Source organism: Podarcis liolepis, assembly GCF_965112155.1.
Source record: "Podarcis liolepis genome assembly, chromosome: 4".
In the NCBI taxonomy this organism is placed as follows: domain Eukaryota; kingdom Metazoa; phylum Chordata; class Lepidosauria; order Squamata; family Lacertidae; genus Podarcis; species Podarcis liolepis.
Window position 1 is genome coordinate 17,687,650 of NC_139558.1, and position 21,515 is coordinate 17,709,164.

Sequence of the window (21,515 nt, forward strand, 5' to 3'; positions counted from 1 at the left end):
TTTGTTCTCCGTGTAGCAAATACTTTGATACATTTCTGAGATCATGCGCTGATAATTTCTTAAATATTCTGAAGGAAGAGGACAAAATATCATCCTGCAATAGACAAATTTTATTATACAGTCACAGCTCCGGTAAAAACAACCTAAAAGACAAAAATCACACAATTTCTAACATGCATGGAGATAAAATATACGGTACTTATGTGTTAGGAAGAGAAATGATTAATTTGATAAAAATCCCTTTACAGCTCTTTGCAGCAGAAAAGAGAGCTCTAGCAACTGTTTCGGTTATGAATGTGTTTGTTTCAACCAATAAGTAGGTCAAATACCATCAGTCAGTGGACACTTAAACTTAAGAGATGGAAATCAGTGGTGTTTTTTTTATAAAAAAAATCCTTTAATTACCATCAGTTCCTCAAAAGAATAATGGAAACTGTATTTTGATGAGGGTTCTGAACACTCCCTCTTATGGTTCCCTGGCTTCCCTCCAAAGAATACACTTCCCTGGGGGAAAGGAATTACAATGAAATAAGTTTAAGATGCAGATATAAGCTTTCCATAATGTAAGTGTTGCAAATCTGCAGTTAAGCAATCCCACAAAGCATTTCTGTTTGCATGGGGTGGAGAGCAGTAGAAGACAGCAGCACTAATCCAGTCTATCGGAATGTGTCAAGCTGTATTTTCTTCTGCTGTCCAAAAATTATCCCCTAGTTTTAAGTAATGCTTACCACCCCGCTCACCGTGGGCAATAGCACTTGTAATCTTGTAAACATCTCACAACCAAGTCATTAACAGGCCCACAAGCCCAGCATGTGATACAGTCTTGGCAATCCATATTCAATAAGAAGCACTCTAATTAAAACAGAAAAGCTGTCTTTTGGAATCACACAGCCGTTTTAAGATATCAAAATGTCTAAAGGCCCATGATGGCAGGGGAGAAAGGGAGGGGGGAGAAGAGAGTTTTCCTTAAGAGAAAATTTAGCACCAAGAGCATGCATAATATTGCGAAGTCTCAACAGTTGCAAAAGTAAGTGCATCTACTTGCCACCAAGAGCTGGTTATATCTCAATGAAATGTAGCTGCGGGCCAAAGGTTGAATTGGCTCATTGCCCTCTGTCAAGAAGAACATAAAATAAATCCTAAAAACAGTTCTGATGAAGTTATAGAAGTGCATGGGTTTGAAAACCGTGTGGCTTAATGCCATTTAAATAGCACTGCCCATATCCATATTTGCAGCTTTACTGTCCTTATGGCTATTCCAAGATGAACTCGACACAACACATTTCTCTTGCTTTGTCCCAGTAGGCTGGTTCACTTTTGCATGTTCATGATTTGATAGCTGCACTCCAAGAGCAGCATGTGGATGATGTTGGTTGTGACTAGTGTAAAGAAGAATTCGCTGGATCCCTAGATCCAAACGCAGGACAGAATACTCTCTGGTATGAGAGAGTCCCAGCAGAGGTTTTAAAACACAAAGCATGCAGCAAAGTAAAGTGTGGGAATAGAGGCTGTTAGACCTTTTTAATTATCCCATGTTAAGTTGCTTACAGTACTTCCCCTTTCAATCCCCTTAGCATAGAATAGACTACACAGTTTTGTAAGGTAAAATGGTTTTTACTTACAAACTTTCCAAAGGTCAGGTTCATGTGTTTTTCCATACAGCAGCAAGAAAACACAGAGAGAAATCTTGGGCTACAAAATATGGGGAAAGGTTTCTGAACACGTGGTCTAAGCTTGGAGTGATCAAGCTCACACGTCTTATCTGGTCGGGTTTCACATGGTGGAAGAGGACAAACATCAGACAAAGAACTTTCCTAACTGTTTGTCACTGGAGGTGAGGGGCTGTGACCTAGTTAAGTCCTGGGAAACTGTTTACTCCACTTACTCAATGGTCTTAACCCCTTCACACATTAACTAAAGTTAATAATGCTCTAGTACAGGCATCCCCAACCTTCGGCCCTCCAGATGTTTTGGACTACAATTCCCATCATCCCTGACTACTGGTCCTGTTAGCTATGGATCATGGAAGTTGTGGGCCAAAACATCTGGAGGGCCGCAGGTTAGGGAAGCCTGCTCTAGTATGAGGCTGCAATTTATCCCACAAATGAGTCACCAGAGAGAGCTTCCATACCTTCAGGGATATTTCACACATTTTTAGGCACATTACAATTTATGTATTTGATGTAAAAAGTGAATGCTAAAAACTGCTGGGGTGTGTGCACGAGTTCAGATTTTTTACAGAGAGAAACATATGTACACACAGCAGAAGGCCGTATCTTTGGCTACCTGCACCATACACTTAAATCACTATTATACCACTTTAATACCACTTTAACAGTCATGACTTCCCCCAGAGAATCCTGGGAGATGTAGTTTGGTAAAGCGTGTTCTCCTTCATGGAGAGCATGTGTTGCGGTGGGGGCTAGCAAGACACCCCACTGTTGCTGGGCAGGAAAGAGTTTGGCCACCGTTAGCAGAGGGCTGGCTGTTGCTGGGGAGAATTATATGTTGCAATTTTTTGATTGATAGCCATAGCCTTTAAATGCCCTGCACGCAGCGTTGAGCTTCCTCTTTTCGCTGTGTGCATCTGATCACCCGCCCTCCCTCCCTATTTTAGGCTGTTCGCTTGACCTTGCTTTGCCTGTCATGGGGTCGTCTGCTTTGGGGCAGGGGTCCGGTAGGAATTTTGTCCATTTGGCTGATGCCATTTGGTTTTGGCCTACTGTGTAGCAAATCGTCACAACTTGTAAGGTTGTGGTTAGGCATTGGTTTGGGAATTGGTTGGTGGAGGGGTATGGATTTGGCTGTGCCTGCCCCTCCAAAAGTGCTGCTGCTGCTGCTTCAAGGGTTTTCCGTTAAAGGAACCCAGGGGCTCGCCATACTTTTGTCCAAACCCTGTCAAGGGGCTAGGGCCACGCAAGAGCCCCTGGGAGCATTGGGGGAGAGGTGAGGCATGGTTCCCAGTCCCGTCTCTCTCCCTGGGTGTCTTACCCTTTTCTGACTTCGCAGGTGTGCAAATGTCAGACTGTCACCGTGCGGGGTCAGATAGTCGCAACCAGTGCCTAAGCAACCACTCACATTGCTTGCAATTTAATAAAGTTCTGGCCAAAATTATGCCAAAAACCTTAAACAAAAATAATGTGTCATTATGTGTTTTATTGGGGGGTGTCTTGGGACCTTGACACGCAAGGGTGCTGATAGTTGTATTCCCCTCACTGAGCTACAATTTAATGTGGTATAACAATCATTTTATCTTAGAATCATAGAATCATAGAATCATAGAGTTGGAAGAGACCACAAGGGCCATTGAGTCCAACCCCCTGCCAAGCAGGAAACACCATCAGAGCACTCCTGACATATGGTTGTCAAGCCTCTGCTTAAAGACTTCCAAAGTAGGAGACTCCACCACACTCCTTGGCAGCAAATTCCACTGTCAAACAGCTCTTACTGTCAGGAAGTTCTTCCTAATGTTTAGGTGGAATCTTCTTTCTTGTAGTTTGGATCCATTGCTCCGTGTCCGCTTCTCTGGAGCAGCAGAAAACAGCCTTTCTCCCTCCTCTATGTGACATCCTTTTATATATTTGAACATGGCTATCATATCACCCCTTAACCTCCTCTTCTCCAGGCTAAACATGCCCAGCTCCCTTAGCCGTTCCTCATAAGGCATTGTTTCCAGGCCTTTGACCATTTTGGTTGCCCTCCTCTGGACACGTTCCAGTTTGTCAGTGTCCTTCTTGAATTGTGGTGCCCAGAACTGGACACAGTACTCCAGGTGAGGTCTGACCAGAGCAGAATACAGTGACACTATTACTTCCCTTGATCTAGATGCTATACTCCTATTGATGCAGCCCAGAATTGCATTGGCTTTTTTAGCTGCCGCGTCACACTGTTGGCTCATGTCAAGTTTGTGGTCAACCAAGAATCCTAGATCCTTTTCACATGTACTGCTCTCAAGCCAGGTGTCTTCCTCAGGAACTCTGGAATTGTAGCTCTAGGGTGTGAAACTGTGAGTCTAGGAGTAGCTCAGCACCCTTAACAAACAAAAGCTCCCAGGATTCTTTGAAGGAATCCATGTCTGTTATGACACGGCTTTAAATCTACAGTGCGGATGTGTGTCTCTAGGTCTCCTTGCCCAACGCCCAGTTCAGTGTAGGATTTTCAGTGCAACTTTCTGACAGATGGCCCTTCAATACATCCATCAAAAGATAGTCTACCATCTAGCAAGCCTATCTGCAACAGTTCTTACCGTTGGAAAGTTTTTTTCTAATGTTTAGCCAAAATCTGCTTCCCAGCTGAAGTCATGTGACCATAGCACAGCAGCGCCTGCTGAGCCAAAAGAAATAAAGAACATGAAAGTTAATCCACAATTGCAAGTACAATTAGCAGCAAAATTAGCATCTTGGTGCATGTTACTGGGCTGGCAAACAGTTGCAAACAGTAGACCACTGGACCTGATTGGGTGATTTAGCCCTAAGTTTGTTTAACTAAAGGATGCCATTCTTTAAAGGGGTCTGATAGTGATTGCCATCCTGCACAATCTGTTTTAGTACAATAAACACACAATTGTTGACCACTGTGGTGTATGTAGTCCATATAACCTTCATTTCATTCCTAGAAATTATAAGGGGTGTTGTGTCTATTAGAAATGCAATAAGATATTCCATTTTCTCTCTGCACTCTTGGGTTCAAGTTCTTGATCTCCAGCTAATATTAATTACACATTTATAACTTGGGGTTTGCTACATTTTTGTAAAAACGTTTCATAAGTAACGGCCGTGCCAAGACTTTATGACATTGTTTTATAGCCGAGATGCAAACATAATCAGCCGTTTGGTGTTGTTTCTTGCTTAAAAACTGCAGCAAGCATTATAAACCACCTGCTGAATGCATGTTGTTAGCAATGCCTGTGGAAAATGTTTCTCTTCTGTCAGGCATATGCAGGCAATTAAAAATACAACCTTCCACACTGTGCTTTTCTTCTAGAAAAAAAAGGTGATGGTACTGCGTGCCCTTGTGTACCCCTGGAAAAAAGCACTGCTTCCGCAATTATTATTTGATGTCTGTTTTTAACTTTTATCAGTTTTCTATCATACCATTTTGTGTTTTATTGCTATAAACGGCTCTGATATATTTTTTATCACATAGCGACACATAGGGCTACCTCTGATGATGGTTCAGAAACTTCAGCTAGCGCAGAATTCGGCGACCAAGGAGCAAGACACTTTGAGCATATTACACTGATCGCTGGTCCCTAGGTAGGTGTGATAGCTTTAACTGAGGGGCCATTAGGTTGATTTGGCCCAGAGGATCTTCAATGACACCATTACGAATATCATGATGTTCAGCTGATGTATCATGATGTTCAGCTGGTTTTTGCAGAGCAAGGGCTTTGCCGATCCGTCTAGGCTGTACAGGTAGCAGGTCAACAGCTGTATCTTGTGTCGGTACTGCTAGTGGGTCAAAGTTTGACAATTGCTGTGGATCTTGATTGCGTATTGGGCTTAGAATAATAGAAGCCTCCAATTCCGGCATCAAGGCATATGTGGACGAGAGCATTTCAGACTGGTCTTGCTTGGGTAGTCTAATGCCAGGCTCGTAGCACGTAGAGACCAGGGTACCAAGCGGGGGGTGTAGGAAATCAATTAAGTCATTTGTGGGCAGGCTTGCCACTCCCTGTGGGGTAATAGATCCCGGCTCCATTCCCCTGTCTATTTGTTCTTTATGGCGCACAGGCCCAGCATCACCACAGACAGCACCTATCCTGGTGCATAGCGGTGTACGGGTCAGATTGGTGAATCTGATCTTGGTCCGACTGCACTGATTAACAATTTGTTTCTGGGCCCAATTCCAAGTGCTGGTTTTGAACTATAAAGCCTTAAACGGCTCAGGACCGCAATACGTCAAGGACTGCCTCTTTCCATATGAAGCTACCCAGACCCTGACATCATCTTCTGAGGCCCTTCTTCATGTGCCGCCTCCTCAAGAGGTCCAGAGGGTGGCAATACCAGAACGAGCCTTCTCTGTGGTGGCTCCCCATCTGTGGAATACTCTCCCCAGGAAAGTTGGCTTGGCGCCTTCATAATACACCTTTAGGCACCAGGCAAAAACGTTCCTTTTTAACCAGGCCTTTGGTTGATCTGATTGACATCCTATGCCCTTTTAAAATGTGGTTTTTTTGGGAGGGGGGCTATGGGGTGGTTGTTTTTATTTTTATTATGTATTTTGTGGTTTTATATCTTGATTTTATTCTGTGTACCGCCCTGAGAGGGCGGTATATATATAAAATAAAATAAAATAAAATAAAATAAAATAAAATAAAATAAAATAAAATAAAATAAAATAAAATAAAATAAAATAAAATAAAATAAAATAAAATAAAATAAAATAAAAGTAGTAGGGAGATGCACTAACCTGACCACTTTCACTCTGCTTCCATGAAGTCATGAACATGGATCCTCTTGGTCCTCCTCCTCCAACTCCTAAAAACACATATTAGATGTGTTGCAGTTCAGACATTAAATGTACTGCTGTGGGGCTTGTGGCAGCCCACGAGCTTTGGCTCTTTCCTGTTAGGATATTTCCGTTCCACCTTAAAAGGGAGCAGGCTTTGTGAGTCACAGAGTCTGTGCATTTCCTGTTCACAGGATGTTTATGTTTTCTGTTGCTTTCATTTCTCTCTCTCTCAGTGCCTCAACACTGAAGAAGGCAGTCATGCTTTTCTCTGTTCTGACTAACGCAGAATAAACTTATGAAAAATGCTCTCCTGCGTGCATCTTACGCTGTGCATTATCTGCTGATAAGAGCATGCACCAGCCCTGGAATGTGGCAAGCTATTTCTGGAGCTCGTGTCGCTAATTGCTGATAGTGCGTGTCTACGGGAGATCGATGGACGTCCGGAGGCGACGTGGGGCCATGATGGACTTTGTCTCCCTGGCAGTATCCCAACATTTCCAACCTCACAATACCCTTGCTCAATGTCAGCGATGGCTGGTGCCCTTTGGGCTGGCATGGAGACCAACAGGAGGAGGAGGCAGTCACTGACAAGCAGACACTCATGAGTTTTGTCTCCCTGCTGGGTTCTACAAGGGCAACATTGAGGACAGATGGAGGTTGGTGGCAGTGCCCCATTTGCCCAAATGACCCAGTCTCCACTGTGCACTGGCCAGACTAGATGGAATCCAAAGGTTTGTGTGGCCTTCTTCATGCACACCAGAGCTTTTTCAGGGGGCTTTTCCTACTTTAGCCTCCTAAAACCCATCATTGGCAGTTGACTGGTATCTAATTCAACATGAGATGGTGAAGCAAGAAGACTTAATCAGCAGACTCCTCAAATGAATGCAGGGAGGTGGTTTCAGCACATACATATTTCTCTCTGAAGGCAGCTTTAGAGCTGGAAGAGAATGTTTGATCATCTCCTTTAACCCTCTGCCAAAAGGCAGCATTCTCTATTCTTGAAGCATACATGCCCATCAAAAGTAACCCCCCCCCCCGTAAACCTCCAGACAATGAGATGGCGCAACATCTCAAGATATTCCATTCTTCCATTGCTGAATTTGTACTGTAAAATGCCAGGAAGCAATGTTAAGGTGTGTGTTTCCTCCCTTTAAAATAATCTGAGTTATGTTGTTTTCCTCCCAGTGAGGTCTTGGAGATAAGAAATGCAGTAGCTCTGCCAGTTTCCCATTTTAATGATCCCTCATGTGTGCCACAGCTCAGTCCCCAAGCTGCAGTTCAATAATTTTTGTCATCTAAAACGAACCCAAGTTTCCAGTACAAGGACGCAGCCCCGACAACCCAATCTGACTTTCAAAATGACAAAATTGGGTAATTTTCCACATGGCAAAATTTTGCAAATATGCTAGATGAGATCGCCACCCATAAGTTAAATGGGTATCCCTGTACGGATCACTGCTATTCAAGATGGAGAGCAAGAAAAGCATGGGATGCAGAGACTTTCACGTCAAAGGAGTGATAATATAGCTCTAGACTTTGCAACAGGAAACATTCTTTCAGAAGGCACTTTGCCACAACCTCAACCTCAAATTGCAGTGAGAATTCTGACCCAGAGGCAGTGGAGCCAGCCAGATCGGGAGGCCTAGTGGCACAAGCCACAGAAGGGCTATTTCCTCATCCCGGCCACTGCAACAAGCATTAGCTGCCCTCAGCCAGAAATCTCTATGATCCCCAGAGTAAGCACACACACCCTGATCTGGATTCCACTAAGTGACTGGCCCCATCCAAACTAGAAACATTATGCTTCTGACTGAATGCTTACCCATGCAGGCTGCAGGGTTATCCCTTTAAGGCTGTTCAGGAAGATGGTAGAGCCTGGAAGGAACAGCTTTGCTCCAGACCATGTAAGAACAAAGCGTCAAACAGGAGCTGTCCATAGTCCTGTAACTCAAGCCTGACTTGTCTGTGTCCTGGTCCAGATCAGGGTTGGAAGTTGGAGTCCTGATGATAAACTTATGATTAAGTAATCACTCATAGTGAATAAGGACAGACTCCATCCAAACAGGGCTACCTACCTTCCTCTATAGCCACACCTTGCATGATGCCCTCCCTTATACCAATTCTTCCCTTCTTTCCCATTATGCTGCCATGACACAGATTCACAAAGATTATATCTGAGAAAATAAAAGCTATATTGTAGCAGCTGCCCAGCTAACTCTTCTCTTTCTCTGTTATGTCATTGAAAAGACTTCTGCCATGTATCAGCTAACAGAGAAAATGTGCTCAACCGACAAAGTTCTATTTTGCCTTGTGTTTTCATATTTATGTTGCTATTAAAGAAAAAAAAAACTTACCAGAATCACATGTTGGCCCAGTCCAGATAAAGTCCCATGACGTGAAATAACAGAAGCAAACCATGCATTAATGTTACAGATCATGAAGAAGAACCCGGCAAGGTATTTGCAGTGCTCCTACCACTAGAGAGCAGATGGGCTTTACCTATTGCATGCACTTTACAAATCAATGCATTTTACACAGTGCTGTGGCTGATGGGAATTTGATGCCATTTTAAAAGTGAGTTATTGAAGAAAAGAGCAGATACTTACCTTCAGCTGTTATATATCTAGTATTTAATCTTTAGTGAACCTCAAGGACCAAAACAACTATAGAATCAATTCATCAGTTCAATTGCAACGGTGGAATCAATCATATCTAAATGGATTCCCAAGTTCAATGTCTACTCAAGTAATTGTTCACAACTCTATTTGGAGTGCTTCATAATCATTAGCTCACCTGTCCATTCTCCATATGTTTTTTTGGTGAAAAAACAGCACTTAAAGCTTTGACATAATTAATTCCAAATTGATTGATTTCTCCTTTTCTCCTGGCTGGCTTAATCAATCTCTTCTTCTGCCCCCAACCAAATGATATTTATGGCAACTTACTGAAAGATACAGTATATTATCTCAGTATCACAGGGGAATATGTCAACTCTTCAGCACCATATGACTCTTTCAGCCTCACTAATATTAACGTATTAGGTAGTCAATATCCACTGAAGGATTGCAGTGAACTTGAATTCTGTTGACTGCCATGGAAGTCAGAAGGAGAGCAGGTAACAAACTATTGTATGCGACACTGCCTCTGGCAAACCTTGCAGTAATTGCATTATATTATACTCTTAAAAACTTAAAAACTCTGTCAGCAGTGGTATAAGGTAAAAAGGTAAAGGACCTCTGGATGGTTAAGTCCAGTCAAAGGCGAATATGTCCTACACAACTTGTAATCTAATGACTTCTAGAGGGCTTTCCTATCCCCCTTGACCACCAGCTAGGGTTGATGGTAACTGGAATCCAACAACATTCAGAGGGCCAGAGATTCCTCACACCCATTTTGAACTAAAATATCAGATTTATATAATCATTTCTTTGAGTTCTGTCACACTAGGATCACATTCCAGCACTGTGCCACTTAAAGGTGCCCAGACTGCAGATGTGCAAATGAAGGGGTGGGACTATGCAGATAAGGGGTCACCAGTGGGAGGAGTCTGGCAACAAGGCAAAATGCTCATCCATTTTGCCACCCCATTTTCTGATTTTGAGGGAGGTGACATTCAGGGGCAACCTCACTGGGCAGTATTTAACTAAATAATTGTGCTCACACAATTATTTCCTGTTCACTCCACAACATGTAACCTGCATCATCCCCCAATCTGCTCCAGAAGGCTGGGTGGGGGAACTACAAAACAGATGGGGGGGGGAGTTTAATAGCACGAAAAGAAATGATTGCACTGACAGAATGTTAACCTCAGCACTACACTGAATTCAACCGATTGCCACCATGGGAGCTCCTTTCTTGGCAACCACTAGACCATCAGAGCCATCAGAGTGACACTATATGCTAAGATGGACTTCTGGTGAAAATATAGTGGAAAATAGTATGGGCCACCATTTTTCTTCCTAGAAACCCCCTTAAAAGCAATCCTGCATCATCCCAGAGCATCACTTTGGAGGCCTTTGAGAGCAAAATGGTAGCCACCAGCTTTTGTCCACAAGAAGAGGATTTCCTCTGAAGCCAGTGAGTTATAGAATGCCTGCAAATTTTGCCGTGCAGCCCCTGAAAATTGCTGGGGATTTCAGTTTTCTTGTCCCCCACACCACACCACCTTCCTGTGGCTCTGAATACATTCAGGCTTTTTCCAGCTGAAGTGTCAAGTGCTTTAAACACATGAAGTGTGGGAAAGTATTATAGAGATAGAAATCAGCACCGGGCAACATGGTCAGTGATGATGGGAGCTGTAGTCCTGAAATAAAAGAACCTAGACATAGCAATGATCATAGAATCATAGAGTTGTAGGAATATGCAGGAATGCAGCTGTCCCATATTCAATGCAGGAATATGCAGCTGTCCCATATGAGGAGTCAACCTGCAACTCTGGCATTCTCAGCACCACGCTCTAACCAGCTGAGCTATCCAAGCCCATGTTGTCATGGACTGATTGAACACAGAGGCACTGGCTGAGGAACTACCAAGGAAAGAAGGCTCAGAATCTGGAGAGTAGTGATGGGTCAATGATGAGTAGTCACAGGGAGAAGAGGGGGAAGACTGGGAAGAGGAGGTGTCAGAAGCTGTAGGGGTAACAGGGTTCAGTGAGTGGGGGGAGTTTGTGGAAGAGAGAAGTCAAGAATCAGAGGCAGAAGCTGAAGCAGCTTAATGGGAAGAGGGAGGTCAAGAGGCAGAGATGAGTCAGGCTAGTGAAGAGTCATGAGTATCTTCCCCTCCTGCTGTGACAACCTTCCCTCCCTCATTGACTTCTAGGACCAGGCGAGGTATGAAATGAGAAGAGCAAAGACAGGCTTCATGAAGGCGCAGTCTCTGATTGCTTGCAATAAGCCATGAAGAGGAGACATAGATAGCTGTGGAGAGTTGGGGACTTTTAGTCTGAGCAACTGATTTCATGAAGTAGGACCTACAGGGCAGGAGCTGCTGTGCTCATTAGGACTCAAACTCAGCCAAGTCTGTGAAGATCATGCTTCGCTAATAAAGAGTTAACTCCAGATTTGAACTGTGTGATTTACTAACCGGCTTGCTCTGTGACAAATGACCTGAATTACTGCAATTATCTCAGTAAACCTCAACACAGATATATAAATATTATGATCTCCATAGTGCCAAAGGGTTTATCTATATTAAGATAGGGTTTACCTGTATTGAGTTCATGGCAGAAGTAAAATTTGAACAAGGGAAAGAGAAGCCATTTAGCAAACAAAGAGACAAGGCTATTTTAAACACTGGGCCCAGCATGGCAGAAGGTGTAAAGGTGTGATCGTGACTGACAGGAGCAAGCTAGATTTGATAGCGACTGAGCTTGCACAGAGCATAGAGAAGAGGAGGGAGTACGGGGGAAGGGATTCAAGAGAGGTGATATAATCTGTACTAGTGATTGCATTTTAAATAAATAAAGCATCGATCCTACTACACACATTTACTCAGAAGTCAATCCCGGTGAGATCAGCTAAATTTATTCCCAGGTAAATCTTTGCTGGATTGCAGTCTTAGTTAACCAGGAGAGAATAAAAATGACATTTGTCAATGATTAGGAGAGTGAAAAACAATTGCAAAGCATGCCCATCTCTAGAGCTGTTAAAACAATAGAGACTGTGAAAAGGAAGAATGGTAATAAGCAAAATTTGGGGAAGGGAAGTTGGGAGAGAGAAAAAGAGGTACTTAGGTGAAAGAGGAGAGACTGATGGAGGAAGTGGCCAGGAATTTAAGCAGAGAGAGCTATGGAAACAAAATAAGAAACAGATGGCGAGATCAGTATATTTATAAATGATGAGGATGATTTTAAATGAGTTTAGCAAAGGCAGGTCAGGTAGTCAAACACCTTGACATACACTATCTAAATATTCATTGCAAAAGCCCGTAAACCCAGATTGCAGATTTCGATTGCGCTCAACTTTTTGATGTGAAAAATTCTGGAACCAGGAGCAGGCAGTGGGATCTCAGAGCACAAAGGAGGCAGGGCCACAAAAGGAGCTAGGTGTGACGTTAACATATGAGAATGCTGGAGGTGAAATAGTTAAACAGGTTACCCAATCAGAACCCAGGGGGGTGGAATCAGAGGGACTATAAAACCAGCTCTGGGAGGGGCGAAGGGGAGTTGGGTGGGTGGTTGGAGTGGGAGTGAATTGGGCTAGAGTTGTGGGTAGGTTGAGTTAGTGTAGTGAAATAAGCTGAGTCAGGAACAGTTAGGAGCTAGGAAGACAAGTAAATATCCGAGAGGTGGTTTAGTGAGTGAGAGCAGGTAGCGGAAGTTATAGGTCTGGATAGGCACCCCGTGATTGTAATGGACCGATACCGTTTATGAAACCACATGCTTGTTAAACTGCAATAAATAAACAGAAATTTATGTTCCAATTTAACCCTGACTGGACTCAGTATTGTCCCAGGTAGGGCCTGGGTGGTGGCAGCGAGAAATAAAGTGGTGGCACAGTGATCAATAGACGGTGAAACGTCCAGGGACCCTGTGTGATCGCCACACCAGCTACAAAACTGGTCCTCACAACTGACATTATTATGTTGCTCTGCCCTCACTCGCTGTGCTCCTCCCTTTGACTCAGAAGAGCCTGCGTAGGGCAGCTCTGGAAAAACCACTCCCTGAGCGCTGTGTGATCTCCTGTGCAGAAACATGGCAGTGTGGGACCAACTTAACAACCTGGCACACATGTTTGGATGCACCCTTGAAGCACGTATGCAAACATAGCAGGATGCTGTTCATATTTACTCAGACATTCTGGCAATCAAGTCACTGCTGTCTTTTAGCTGCAAAAATCTGGCATCACGCCTAGAGGTTAAAAAGAGAGTTTGCTGGTTTCTTTTCATATCGGCTGGTAATTCTGTGTATTCTCTTCTGTATGCCCTCATTGTGTTCTGGACTTTGTTTTAAGGCACATCTTCCTCTCTTTTTTGTTCGGCCCGTGTCTTCATTAATAAAACAAAGTAATCTCAGGAGAACATTAACGTGGATCCATGAACTACCCTGCTGTATGGATGGCTGTGTTTCAACCCCTCTTGTTTCCTCTCTCTCTCTCTTCAGACCATTAATTCTCCAGCCCATATTCTCATTTCCTCCCTTGCTTTCCCTCTTGCTTGCATTATGAGTTTCTTCAAGCAGTGCCAAGTCAGGTCAAAACAATTCCAGCATAGCTGTGACCCAACTGCTTCCCTCGTCCATTCTTGGGAAGGCAAGTAGAATCAATATTGTATTTAATATGTACTGTTCACACACTGCCTCTTGATTTATGTATACAGGGACGTAGAAGCAGCTAGCAATATTGGCCTTGCAGTATAACACCGTACAATGTGCAACAAATAACATGATATAGAGAAAACTGATTTATACAGCCAAACATCCCAAGTAGCTTCCTGGTAGCTCTTATTTATGAACCTTGGACCCCCATATAAATTATCAAATCCTTCCAGTCGTAATGGAACACAACCAAATTATTATACACTCCAACTGCCCCTGTTTTGGGGAGCTATCCCTAGTAAACTGCTTTTCCTGTTTTGTATTTAGGGAGGAATTTGCAGGTACCTTTTAAGAGTTTTGTTACCAGGAGTGCATGTAGTAGGGGAAGAATTGGGAGCCTATGGCCCTCCAGATGTGGAGTTCCCATCATCCCTGGTTGGGGTTGATGAGAAATCCAACAACATCTTGAGGGTCACAGGTTCCTCACAGAGGCAGATCTAGGGGAGTGCAACTGTTTCAGTGGCACGGGAAGACAAAAGGCAGGGTGGTGCTGAATTTTGACACCGCATAGCATTGAGGCCCTAAGGGTCACCACTGTTTTCTGCATCTACACTATAGCTTTGGAGACTTTAGCATGCTCCCTATGGTTTCAAGAAACTCATCTCTGAATAGGGTGGGGCAAGATGCATTTGAACTCGTGTGAATGAACACACACAAACAATGCTTCTCTTCTTCCAGCCACACCACCCCCATGTAAGTACTTATCCTGGCAGGAAATATTGTGAAATGTGTTTGAAATGAGTTTCACTCTGAGATTCACGTCCTAGTTGGGGCCGGTCCTACTATTAAACAACAGATGCAGGAGGCTAATCAGAGATAGGGGAAAAGCTACGTGTGCGTACAAACTTGTATACCTGAGGCAGCAAAATGTCTTGGGCTGGTCCTCATCTAGCCGACGTGTTAACACCCAGCTCTATTTGTCAATTCCAAGTGAATTAAAAGAGGCAGACCAGTTCTTAGAAGCAGTGATGGATTGGATGTGGGCCAATCAACTGAAGCTAAATCCCGAGGTGTTATGGGGCCTAGGTGCTGATGGCTGGGAGGCGGAGAGATGGCCTGTCCTGGGCAGGATTGCATTCCCCTAGAAGGAGCAGGTCCACCGCTTGGAGGTACTGCTGGATTCAACACTATCAGGCGACCTTGGTAGCTAGGAGTGCCGTCTTCAGTTTTTGATAGTTTGCCAGCTATGCCCTCTTTTCAGTAGACATGATTTGGCCACTGTACTCCATGCTCTGGTAGCTTCCAGACTGCATTATTACAATGTGCTCTAGAAGAAGAGTTTGGATTTCCCTTCAGGAGTCTCAAAGCGGCTAACATTCTCCTTTCCCTTCCTCCCCCACAACAAACACTCTGTGAGGTGAGTGGGGCTGAGAGACTTCAGAGAAGTGTGACTGGCCCAAGGTCACCCAGCAGCTGCATGTGGAGGAGCGGGACGCGAACCCGGTTTCCCAGATTACGTGACTACCGCTCTTAACCACTATACCACACTGGCTCTCTACATGGGGCTGCCCTTGAAGATGACTTGGGCATTTCAATTCGTCCCAAAGGCTAATTGATTACAGGCTGGAATTGCATTTACATTTCATATAACCCATTTTAAAACAGCCGCAGTGGCTGCCAGCTTGTTTCTGCTTACATGAGTGTTTAAGGCCCTAAATAAATCAGTCCTCAAATACTTGAAAAACCACCATCTTCCCTACAGTTGCTAAGATTGGCAAAAGTGGCCCTCTTGGTTGTTCCACCACCCTCAGGAGGCTGCGGCCTTGGAAAGAGCATTCTCTGGGACAGCCCCTAAGTTGCGGAACTCCCTGTACACAGATGTATGCCTGGTACCTTCATTATACAGCTTTTGATGAATGCTGAAGACACCCTTCTTTATCCTGGCTTTGGACGCTTGAGATGTTTTTTGTTGGGACCCACCTTCTGTGATTTTAAGTTCTTTTAAACTGCTTTTAATATTGTGCTTTAATTGTTGTAAGCTGCCCTGAGATCATGGGTTGAACAGCAGGTAATAAATTTTAGCAGTAGTGGTTTACATATATCTAGATATCTCTCCTTCATGATCCCAAAGCTCTTTCCTAGTCAAATGTTACCAGTAGAATACTGAAGATGAGTGTGGAGAGGAAGGTGATTGTGTCACAGGTAAGTCACTGGCCTGCTACCCCTTAACTCAGTCTTAAAGTGCCTCTCCAAACTTTGGGTGATTTAAAGATAGGCTTTATATTTGCATTTGGATGAATGTTGTAAATACAAACCTTGAATTATCTTCAATCTAAGAGTATGCTCAACCCTGTCTTGTCATTGCTAAAAGTGTGTTTATGGAAGACAATCTTACTCGGCTACGAGTGATAGAAGAAGAAGAAGAAGAAGAAGAAGAAGAAGAAGAAGAGGAGGAGGAGGAGGAGGAGGAGGAGGAGGAGGAGGAGGAGGAGGAGGAATGAGCTACCTGCAGCTGTAAAATAAAGTTGGCCCTTTCTGCATGAAGATCAACTTGCAGATCTGATTTAGATTCAGAAACACTGGAAACTTAATGATCTCAGCTGTAATTCACTTCCACCTCATCTGTCAGGCCAGGCACTCATTTAGCTCATCATTCCTGAATCTGTGCGCTCTCTCTCTCTCTCTCTCTCTCTCTCTCTCTCTCTCTCTCCCCTCCCGCCTTGTATTAAGAAAAAGAAAGATTTTCTTTTGCCCTTCTTAGCTGGTAGCTCCAATACTTTTGGAAGCTATTGTCTCAAATTTTGCAATGAACCCTTTGCAGTATTAGAAGGCTGCAAATGATGTGCATGGAATTCTGACCCCCAGTTCAGAAACTATTTACCACAATGCTCATATACCAGAGCTTATAGTGCAAGAAGTTTTCATTTTATTATAAGCAAAATTGTTGCTTTGGGAGTGGGGAGGGTGCAGTCAGATGGGAGAAATTCAGGTCTTGTACTAGATAAGGTAGTTGCACTCTGCCGCCACCCCTAAAGTCATAGCCTTAAACCAGAGATTGACATGTAAGAAACTGGCAGTATACAGATTAAATTTGCTCCACGTGAGAACCTGATATGTATGTATCCCTGCTTAAAACAGCTAGACTTTCTATTGCCACCAAAAGTTTGCTATTGCTCTCATGTCTCTTGAAAACAGCAGTTGTCTTTTATAACCAGGAGACAGCAAGCTGTCTTAGACCAAGTCAGGTGATTGATCCATTTAACTCAGCATTATCTGCAATCCCTGCCCAACTGGACATGGCAAGGATTGAGTACAACAAGTACAATGAGTGGTAGAATGGTTAATCTAGGTTAATCTATAAATTTAGTGGCTAGCTGAGCAAGGAATCTAAATCAACAAGTTTTAGATTGTCATTGCAGTCACTTTCATGACAATTTCTGATAATGCACAATTGATACCATTAAAGATAATTGATGGCCAAAATCATCAATCCCATGTCCTTCTGATGCTTGGCTCCTGTGAATACCGGAGACCTCATTCATTTCAATGGAATTTATCCATACACACAACTGAATTAGCAGGCGCCCATAGCGGAATCTCCACAAGAATTCCCCAGTCTCTTCAGAAATCACAAGATTGGAGTGAATGGGATTAAGGCTACAATTCTATATCAACCTACTTGGGGAAGTGAGCTGCACTGAAATCAGTCAGATGTCATTTCTAAACCTGAACAGAATTGGACTGTAATTCAATGTACATGTAATTTACTCAGACAGCCATCCAGCACACTTTTACCAAGCCAAACCACAATGGCACTGACTTTCAAGTAAGCATGGCTAGTATTTGGCTGTTATTAGTGAAGAAAATAATATTTTCAAGTGAAGAAAAATAGATCAGCATCATCATGTCTAAACAATTATTTTCTATTCTTATTATTTTATCAATGTATAGATATTTATTTATTCTGCTTTGTTGTTCTTGTTTTACAAAGACACACTATATAGAAACATAAAACATGGAGTTAAATTTTTCACACAAATAATAAAAGCACTGTCAGTGCAGAATTGCAGCCACAATATTTTTTTTTTTAAAAAAAAACCTCAGTCTTTATTAGGACTGGCCAGAAAATATTTCACATTAACCAGGATCAAAGCCTGGACAAGAATGAACCTTTTTGATGTTATGATTATAGGTTCCTTTTGATGAACAAAAGAGCAGTTAGGAAGTACAATATAACAGCATGGTAGTTTAGATGTTGTGTTGGCCCACTTATGCGTTTTTTTAATCTATAATTTTATTTCACAAAGGTGAAAAATTGCACAAATTGCAAAAGAGAAGACTGCAAATGGCCTTATGTTGTCATGTAATTTATCACTCCAAAATACTGTGAATAAATGGCAAGAGAATAAAAGAGCATTTTATTAGTGCTTGAAAAACAAAATAAGGAAGGCATTTTAGAATAGGAATCCCATAATGTTTTGACTGATTCCACCAAGGTTTAATATAAGATCATTACAGAATCCCAAAGAGATCATTTGCTGAAGAACGTTTGAAGTTCTTAGAAGGCAGGTATCCTTCAGCGGTTACAATTATATCAATTTGTGCTGAAGTGTTGGAACCTGAAACATGTTGAATTCTATTTAACAGAATCTTTGGAACTTTCACTGCATACTTTCACTGAAAAATACTTCTATTCATATTTTGGGCAGCTGTTTAAAATTCCGAACAAATGCTTTATTGCTGCCTTGGGGATTTGGCCCTGTCTTGTGAGTAGACACTTCACATATTAGGAGCTTGCAAATGTGGATTTGAATCTGCATAAGAATAAGGAGGGAATAACTATAATCGGGGAAAATGGTTTTCATCTTAATGTAATTTATTTAAAATGTATTCTGACTAGCTGGGTCCCTTGTGCTTCTGATTCCCAACACTGACCCATCTAGGTCAACATGACTGATTTATTCCAAATAAATGCTTCTTCTTTTTTTGCCATGGAATTATATATATTTGTGTGAGAGAGTATAAATATAAAGCATGGCTTGTTTTCAACCCACATTTACTCAGAGTAGTCATGACTAACTTGGGCCCATTGATTTCAATGGGTATACTCTGTGTAAAAGTGAGTTGACTACAACCCTGTGTCTTATATTTGGATACAAAGGATTAAAATTAAGCTTGGATGACTTATCTATTTCTGGTCCTTGCAACTTTCACATATTATTACCCACAACTCCATCTGGTTCCATTTTTCTAATAATCCTTTGAAAAACCTTCTCAAAATATTTAATGAGATTTGTTTTTAAAAATATGCATCTTTTCTCAAAATGCATATTTAAAGGTGTATTTTGATACTTTAAGATGGAGGTAAAAGCATAATGATGGAGGAGGCCAAAGGTCCATCTAAGTCAATACTCTGCTCACACATTTTTTGGTCCACCAGATGCCCATGGGAAGCCTGAAAGCCTGAACTTTCTTCACCTATGATTCCCAGTGAGCGTACCTGTCAGGGGCTGGACTGAGGAGGAATGATGGGAGCCGCCCCCCTTTTTTGAACCTTTCCAAGGGCAGGAGGACAGTATTGATTTAGAACAGTGGTTTGCAGAGGGGCATAGTCCAGAGGGGAAAAGCTGGGAAATACTGGGTGAGGAACAGCTAGAAGAGGAAACAACAGGAGAGAGACAATTGGTAGATTCAGTGTCCTTAGACAGCATTCCTGACCCCCCCCCCTTCACCTAAGACTAGAGGGGCTTGGAAAGTGATAGAACAGAAAGCACAACAGCAACAAGCTCAGATTACCCGACGTAGCAGTGACGTAGATTATGTCAGGAGCTCGTCCTACACTCGAGTAGGACCCTGGCAGAGACACATGCCCAACTGGCATGTTCTCTCCCTCCTGGTCAATCGTCCGGGAGCTTCAAAAGCTTTCTTCAGCCCGAACATCGCTGAAGAAACAATGCCAGCGACCAATGCCAGCAGACATCGGCACATTTAGGGATCCACAGAGTCTTTGCAGCTTGTGTGACAGAGCTCAGCAACTCAGCATTTTGGCTAATCTACTTTATTTACATATAAACACACACGGAGCACTGCAATATGGCTCCCTCTCTCTCTAGCATCAGACAGCAAAGAGAAAAAACAAAGGACAATAGTCCCACTTCACGGAACACAGTAACACAAACATCCTGTCTCCGTGACTTCCCACTCTGTGGAGTCAAAACATACACCATCATGTGAAAGACAACAATCCCATGACTGCAATCATGGAGCAGGAATTCTAACAGATTAATGGGGATGGAGGGGGTGAACGTTTCTAGAGAGATATGCATTCCTTTGTCTCTCGGTGTGATTATTGAAGAAACTAACTAGTAAGAATGCTCCTTTCATTTGATCTGATTATTTACAGTCACCAGGAGAGGAATCTGTTTCCCCGAAGCCTGACACTACCACCTCAAACAGTGGATGTACAACACCACGATTGAAAACCTTATCTTCCCTGAAGTTATACCCTGCAACATTCCTCAGATGAAAATAGGGACATGTCTCACTCCCCCCCCCAACTGACCCTCCTCAACACCCCCTCCCATTTTTTGTGTTCCTCCCACCAGAACATATAACATCAGGAGAAGGGCAAGTGCCCCCACCGCTTCACCAAATAGTCACACATACTCTCCACCATCCTGAGAAAACCTCTTAATCCCTCATTTATTTTATTCTTTGGTACATTTACAAAAAGAAAAGAAATACACAGCAATAAATAAATTTTAGAAAGGAGCAAGATGAGAGGCTGATGCACAAAGCTTTTTATTTTTTAAAGATCGTCCCTGTTTTCATCAGAGAAATGCTGGAGCGTATTGCTCACCTGGTGCCTTCATTACATATCTTTAGGTCCCACATTCCCCAGGCCCTTTAAATTGGGGAGGGGTACTTTTTGTTTGTTATTATGGTATGTATTTTTGTGCGTTTATATCATAAACTACCCTGCAATCTTCAGTTGAAGGGCAGCGTATAAATTTAATAAATAAAATGTGTTTTTGCGAATAAGCACCGTTGATTTCTATGGCATTTAGTTCTTAGTAGACATGAATAGGATTAAGGTAAAGGTAAAGGGACCCCTGACCATTAGGTCCAGTCGTGGCCGACTCTGGGGTTGCGGCGCTCATCTCGCTTTACTGGCCGAGGGAGCCGGCGTACAGCTTCCGGGTCATGTGGCCAGCATGACTAAGCCACTTCTGGCGAACCAGAGCAGTGCACGGAAATGCCGTTTACCTTCCCGCCGCAGCAGTACCTATTTATCTACTTGAACTTTGATGTGCTTTTGAACTGCTAGGTTGGCAGGAGCAAGGACCAAGCAACGGGAGCTCACCCCATTGCGGGGATTCGAACCGCCAACCTTCTGATCAGCAAGACCTAGGCTCTGTGGTTTAACCCACAGGATTGCATTGCAAGTAATCCATTGAAGCTGTTCTGTGTCTCTCTCCCCCCGACTTTGAGTTTGCAGTCATTTACCTGAGACTAGAATCAGTTCCAGTGACTCTTGTGATGAGCTCCAGTGACATCAGATCTGAGACTTCTTTTCTCTGAAAATTTTAGACACACATAGAAAAAAAATTACCAGTGTCATCTCTAGCCAGTATGCAATTAGAAAGAAAGAAGACATATATATAGCAATGCCTTCCCTGAAAGTTTACTGGAAAATAAATACAATAAAAGGGAGCCATCTGAGTCATACACAGGAAGCAGACACAGTCTGCCTACATTTGCTTTCAAACTGAATATAGAATCAGTATACATTTATTCATAGCTAAATCCA

General features: G+C 42.9%; 1 long non-coding RNA gene across 1 annotated transcript; it reads right to left on the reverse strand.

Moving 5' to 3' along the window:
• Positions 1-3,968: 3,968 nt before the first annotated feature.
• Positions 3,969-21,291, reverse strand: LOC310706093. The gene is made up of 4 exons (XR_014525663.1): positions 21,212-21,291; positions 8,529-8,627; positions 6,412-6,479; positions 3,969-4,323 (listed from the first exon to the last, which is right to left on the reverse strand). It is a non-coding gene; the product is annotated as an uncharacterized lncRNA (long non-coding RNA).
• Positions 21,292-21,515: the final 224 nt, after the last annotated feature.